The sequence below is a fragment of the Salvia miltiorrhiza genome, chromosome 5 (assembly GCF_028751815.1).
Source record: "Salvia miltiorrhiza cultivar Shanhuang (shh) chromosome 5, IMPLAD_Smil_shh, whole genome shotgun sequence".
Taxonomy (NCBI): domain Eukaryota; kingdom Viridiplantae; phylum Streptophyta; class Magnoliopsida; order Lamiales; family Lamiaceae; genus Salvia; species Salvia miltiorrhiza.
The window spans coordinates 30,700,448-30,707,634 of NC_080391.1; positions in this window are offsets into that span (position 1 = coordinate 30,700,448).

Sequence of the window (7,187 nt, forward strand, 5' to 3'; positions counted from 1 at the left end):
ACTGACACATTTTCTTTCAATTGATCTTTGAAGATTCTATCCATCATTCTCTGGTAAGTAGCCCCAGCGTTTTTTAGTCCAAATGGCATACTCACATATGCGAAGATCCCTGCGCAGACTGCGAATGCTGTTTTAATAACATCGTTCTTATACATCTTAACCTGATGGTATCCTTGGTAAGCATCCATCATTGACAAAAGTTCGCATCCTGATGTTGCGTCTACTAACTGGTCAATCCGTGGCAATGGGTAACAATCCTTTGGACAGGCTGTATTGAGGTCCCGATAGTCCACACACATCCTCCAAGTCTTAGCCTTCTTTTCCACCATGACCGCGTTTGACACCCAGTCCGGGTATTGCACTTCTATGATATGTCCCGCTTCTAATAACGCCTGTATCTGTTCTCGAATAGCAGCATCCTTTTCAGTACCGAAGTGTCTCGTCTTTTGCTTGACTGGCTTGATCGTGGGGTCCACGTTCAAACGATGCTCGGCTAGCTCTCTGTCGATTCCTTTTAGGTCCGCCGTAGTGAACGCGAATACGTCAGCGTTTCTACGCAGGCAGGCTATTACTTTTCTTTGCAATTCTGGCTCCATATGTGCCCCGATTTTGGTGGTAAATCCCTCCTTATCCTTGAAAAGCTCAATAACCATGCATGTATCATTGGTAGTGACGAGGGGTGTTTTATCATTTCCCCCTTGCAGCTCTGCGATCTCTCTCCGCTCAGGCTCTGAAGCCGTGATCACTCCAATTTTTCCCTTCTTGATTGCCTCTACTTGGTGTACTGACCTTTCTCGCTTTTGTCCAGAGTATTGAGTTAATACTTGTACATGGCATTTCTTCGACACAGCCTGGTCTCCCCACACTTCACCAATTTTGCCTCCTTCCAAGGGGAACTTCATCTTCAAGTAAAGAGTAGAGATGATTGCTTTAAAAGAGTTCAGCGCCGGTCTCCCAAAGATCATGTTGTAAGAGGGTTTCGATGCGTCGATGACCAAGAACTTGACCATTCGGGTCTTTTTTCCCCATGGTTGCCCTATCGTCATTGGCAACTCAATTGTTCCTACCGGTAGGACTGATTCCCCTGAAAACCCATAAAGAGGAGCCGCAGCGGGCTCTAACTTAGCCTCCAAACCCATTGCCTGCCAGCACTCTAGATATAAGATGTTGACGGCGCTGCCTGAATCAACAAAGATGCGGTGTACCAATACGTTGGCCACATTGGCAGAAAAAACCAAGGCGTCGTCATGAGGATAGAATAAAGACCTAGCATCCTTTGGTCCAAAGGATATTATCGGTTCGTCGGGTGCGGTGTTGATTGTCATGATAGCTTTGTCATAGTATCTAGATCTAACCGTGCGAGCCAATTGTTTTTTGGCCCTGTTAGATGTTGGAATATTATTTTCTCCTGTGATCATGTGTACCTCTCTATCATACTGGGCGTGGTTTGCGGGGTTGTGTCTGTCCTGGCTATCTCGCCTATGATTTCTTTTTTCCCTTCTCTCCTCATGTCTGTGTCTTCTTTCCCTGTCCTCATGGTCGTGGCGGGTGTCATCCCGTCGGCGCCGCTCATCCTCCCTACGTTCATCGTAACGGTTCTCTCTATATGAGCCTCGTGGTCTTTCTATGAATTGATCTAGGAACCCTTTCCTGACCAAAATTTCCAGCTGATGTTTCAAATGTCCGCACTCGCGGGTGAGATGACCGTAACGGTTGTGATATTCACATAACAAATTGTTCCTGCCTGGGGCTGGGGCTCCGGGTTGGTAATCCTTTGGAGCTCTGAAATAATTCTCTTTTTTGATTTGATGGAAAATTTCGTCTATGTGACAATTCCATTGAGTTGGATTTTGTAAATCATCTCGGTAACCCCCGCGCTCTTCCCTCTTCTCTGTCTGCGCCGTGATTAATGAGCCTGCTCCAGCTTCGATGGCCCTTGTTGGGATCCTGGGAGGTAAACCTCGGTAGGGATTTCTCGGGATGTATTTTTCTCCAGCGTCTGCGCTGTCCTGCTTCTTAGGTTTGATCTTATCGGCCTCTGCCTTTCTTGCCATTTTAGCGTCTTCCAGTTGGAGGTATCCCGGTATTATTGTCATGATGTCTTCAAAACTAGTGGGCGGCTTGATCTGGAGTGCCTCAAAGAGCGGGCCTTGTTTTAACCCTCTAGCGAAAGCATACCACTTAATCTGAGATTCGGCGTCTGGTATGTCTAACGCGATTGTGTTAAATCGTGCCACATATTCCCGAAGTGTTTCTTGTGGTTCCTGCCTGATGTCCATCAAGGAAATTGGTGTTTTCCCAACCCGCTTCGCACTGGCAAACTGTCTCATGAATATGAGATGAAGGTCATCGTATGAGTATATAGAATTATTTCTCAGATTGTGGAACCATCGCTGGGCCATGCCCGATAGAGTCGTGGCGAAGATCCTGCATTTGATTCCCTCCCCATACTGATGTAGCGCCGCCAGCCCCTCGAAACGAGCTATATGCACCTCCGGATCTGTGGTGCCATCATAATCCAATGAGATGGGGCGGTAATTTGCTGGTAGGGGTTCCAACAATATTTCCTCCGAGAAAGGGCTCTTGTGCATGGGTGTTGATATAGGGATGTCGGAGTGGTGTCCCTCCCGGTCTCTTATGAATACGGTATCATTCGGCCTGCGCCGACTTCTTTTGTGGAGCTCCCTCCGGGGCTCTTCAGGTCTCAGTCCGTGCTGGTCGGGGAATTTGTTCACCTCTGTGTTATGATCGTGCTCCCTGAGTTCTGTCTCCAGACTTTTCAGTTGGTCTCGGAGGAAAGATACTTTTTCCTTCAGCCTGTCATTGTCCTTGTGTGCACCTAAGCTGCGCTGCGGAGTGGTCCCGCTGGTTGAATCAGTCACATCTTCGATCTGGACACTGTTCGTAACAAACTTCCGCTTGTTCTTTCCTCCTTCTTCTCCTCTGTCTATTCCCGTTTGAGCAGCCATCGCTGTCTCTCCTCCTCCGGCCTGCGCAGGCGCGGTTGCTGCTTTCTGAGCAGCTATGATTCCCTCTGGTGAGACTGCTGGCTGAGTAATGCCCATTAAAGAGCGAATAGTTGCATAGTTGAGCATAACCAAAACTTGGTCATTGATAGGGACATTGGTCGGCCCCGGTGCTGTAGTGATAGTTGCCACGGCGGGCACATTTGCTCCCATATTAGATTGTACAGAAGCAGGGATCATGTTGTTGATCGTAGTGAAACCCGGCGGCGTAAGCCCAGTCAAGTCGACTCCCTTAGTCGATGTGTCGTCAGTAGGTTTGTCAGATGTGTTCCCTGCAGCGGCTTCGAAATCCTTGTTTAGGTCCTTGCAGTGTTGATGGGTTGCCATTGTAGAGTACCTGTTCACTGTATCGCAGTAAGATAAGAAATAATGAGTCAAGGTTGGAGAAGTATACCTGCGCAGGTGGGCTGCGCAGATGTCGCTGTGTTATATCGAAGGTAGGTGGGCCCATAAATATTCCAATAAAAGATAAGCCCTAGAAAAACCCACGAACTTCGGCCCATGGAACGATTCTCGATTAAATGTACGGACATCCATAGATAGAAAGGAATTTATAGAAATCCTCTTTGCAGTTCTTTCTGAGATGAACATCCCCCTCTTCTAGGAAATAAACCCAGAAAAAAGGTGAAACAGAGTTCCCGTCGTTCATAATTAGGCAAAGGACATTTCCACAACGGAAGGTCCTCTCCGGTAGAAAAATGCTCTCGGAGAAGCACAAAGGTTAGCCAAAATAAACAGTGAAACGTCAAAAACACAAAAAGGGAGTTACCTCTCTGTATCGCGCCGGGAATGCATCAAAATTAAGCAAGTAACATTAATGCACAACACGTATGGAAAAGTTCAAAAATTCAAAAACAACACAGTTCCCAAAGAAAAATTCAAAAATGGCATAGTTCCCAAAAAATATTTGAATAAACCGTCTCCTTCTCCTACTATTTCCCCTTCATTCATGCAAGGTGACAAAGGCCACCAAGATTCCGAAAATCCCAGTGGATTGCCGATACACACAGCAAACATACATATCCCCCATTATAAACGCAAAATAAGCCACGTTTAAACATTTATGCACAAATCACTTGATTATTCCATCCATTTCTACGTATAAACCTCAAATGCAGTAAAGTATAGCCATAAACGCAGGCTTGGTAACGAGACCCCCCTTCTTCCCTTTGATTTATGCCAGGATGAACAGATCTAAACCGAATATAGACAAGGACACTCAGACACTCTCTCAAATCTCACGCCTTAGCCCAGATTTTCCCACAGACGGCGCCAGTTGGTGAAGTTTAACGTTCAAACCTATCTAAACTAGTCGGAAAAGGACGTCGGAATCACCTGTATTGCAGTGTGAGAGGGGATTTGCTTGGAAACTTGCAGATGAGATTTCTTAAGGTAAAATTGCATATCAAATATTGGTTTACAGAGCGTATTTATAGGATTACATTTAGGGCGAAGGGTAAAATGGGCTTTTCGTGTCGTTCACGTACTCCACATGCGGCGTACGTGAACATTTCTCTCTCTACTAACAAACTTTCTAACTATTTTGCAGCTTTTGTTGAACACGTGCTCTTTTCCAGCTCTCATTACTGGTTGTTTTCACTCCTTAAGTCTTCTCCGTATGTTGCTTTTAGCGTTGCACTATCCTCTCAAGTCTGCGCAGATATTTGGCGACGCCGCTACCTCTTATGATACGGCTTTGCTTCTTTCGATCCGAGTGGGCTTGGGGTTTAAGCCAGCTTCTTTCTTAATCTGCGCCGACATTGATCATCGCCGTTGTGTTATTTCGGTGATCGTGTGGTGTATTCACGCTTCTTGGGCCGAGTGTGTCCCGGGGCTAAGTCGGCGCCGCTATCCTTGTCCGGGGTAGGATGGCTGATGGGATCCTTACTCCTCATCACACTGGACTAAAGGTTTCCAGAAAATCTACCACTGCTAACTGCTCAAAATAGCAACCAAGAGAGCTTTAAGCTTATCTAATGTACTGTCGAAATTTAGCTTAACTCTGAATATCCATTTGTTGTTGATAATCTTTTTATCTGAAGTAGGTGGTATGAGTAGCCAAGTTCCTTTTGCCAATAGAGCATCAAACTCCTTTTTTCATGGCAGCATATCATTCTGGATTCTGAAGAACCTTTTCTAGGGTTAATGGTAGAGTAGGAATAGATTGGGAATTTGTAGTTTGAGTAGTGAGACGGGAAGGAGAAGTGATGCCAACAAAATAAACCTTGGGTTTTGAAATGCCACGTTTTGCTCTAGTAACCATGGAGTGTGTATTAGTTAGAGATGGAGGAGGGGGAGAATGAGAGGGAGATTGTTGTAGAGCTTGCTCTGGAGAGGGAGACTGTTGTAAGTTTTGAACTTGAATAGAAGGGGAATGAGAAGCAGAGTTAGCAGGAATCGGAGATGGGAAGGGAGAAAGTGGTGCAGGAAATGAAGAAAATGTGGAGTGAGAGATGGAAGGGGCAAGAGAAAGAGCTGGTGTGGGAAGAGGTAGAACTTATAGTGGAGCTGTAGATACAGATGGTACAAAAGATGATGCTATTTGAGCAGTTGGAAACATGAAAATGTATGAAAACTTAACTGTGTCTGCTATGTAAATTCTTCCTGATGCACAGAGACACTTGTAACCTTTGTGGCTACTGCTATAACCTAACAAGACACATTTACCAAACCTATATTGGAGTTTATAAGAATTGTAAGGCCTAAGAAATAGATAACATGTACAACCAAAAACTTTTAGATGAGTATACAAAGGCTATGAATTATAAAGTTTATGATAAGGAAAGCTCATGTTGAGATTGGATGCTGGAAGCCTATTAATAAGATACACAACAGTTTCAGAGGCATGCCACCAGAATTCTAAAGGGAGTGAAGCCTGAGCTAAAAGAGTGAGCCCTACATCAACTATATGTTGATGTTTTCTTTATGCTATTTTAGTTTGTGTGTGAATGTAGGGGCAGAGATGTTGAAACCTTACACCTAATATTTTAAAGAATGGTACTAGACCTCTATACTCATCCCCAGTCAGACTGAAAGGCTTGGATTTTAGTGGAGAATTGGCATTTTATCATTTGACAAAACTGTTGGACAACTTGTGATGTTTCTAACTTGAGAGTGAGTGGATAATCCAAGTAAATATATTGTAATCATCCACAAAATGGATGTAATACCTGTGCCCTTGCTGAGATGAAATGTGTGAAGGTCCCCAAAGATCAGAGTGCATCAGTTGAAAAGGTTTAGTTATTTTTACAGATTGAGTGGTATGTGGTTTTTGATGTAATTTTCCTAGACTACAAGCATCACAGAAATCTAAAGAAGTAACAGTAACATATATCAGATTTAGTTTAAGAACATGAGATAAAATTGATGCATTTGGATAGCCCAACTTTTGATGCCAAATTTGAATTTCAGATTCAGTTTTTGTGGACATATTACAAGTATGAAGGGAAATATGACTATCTGCTTATGAGTGAGTATATGTAGTTTTATTAGAGCAAGTAGAAAGTGAGAGAGTATTGCTACCAGTAGACATAGGAAAATAGTCTTCAGATTGAGGATTGCTTTGAGTAAATGAAGCTGGACCACATAAGCTAGACAGATCAAGCTGATAAAGCCCCTTGTGAAGCTTGCCCTGCAGGAGGAGTTTGCTGGTTTTCTTGTCCTTCACAAGGCAACAATCATCATGAAATTCAAAAACAACATTGTTGTCCTTGGTAAATTGAGAAATGTTTATCAGATTTTTTTGTGACTTGAGGAACGAATAGAATATTATTGAGTAGTATAGAGGTGTTTTGTGAGGGATTTTTTTTTTGGACGAATCGAAACGACAAAGGGCTGAATCTTAGCGGATCGTGGCAGCAAGGCCACTCTGCCGCTTATAATATCCCATCGCATATTTAAGTTGTCTGCAAAAGATTCTACCCGCCGCTCGATGAAAATTGTACTTCAAGGCGGCCAACGCGGCTATTCCGCCACGAGGGCTTGGCCTATGATACATGTTTTGTGAGGGAATTGATTGAGAGCCAATGGAGTGAATGGGAATAGGTCTTACCATTTCCAACAGTTAGGGCTTCAGATCTATAATAGGGAGCTAACATGTGAAGGTTGTTGAGGCTATTGGTGATGTGATTAGTAGCTCCACTGTCAATATACCATAGACCT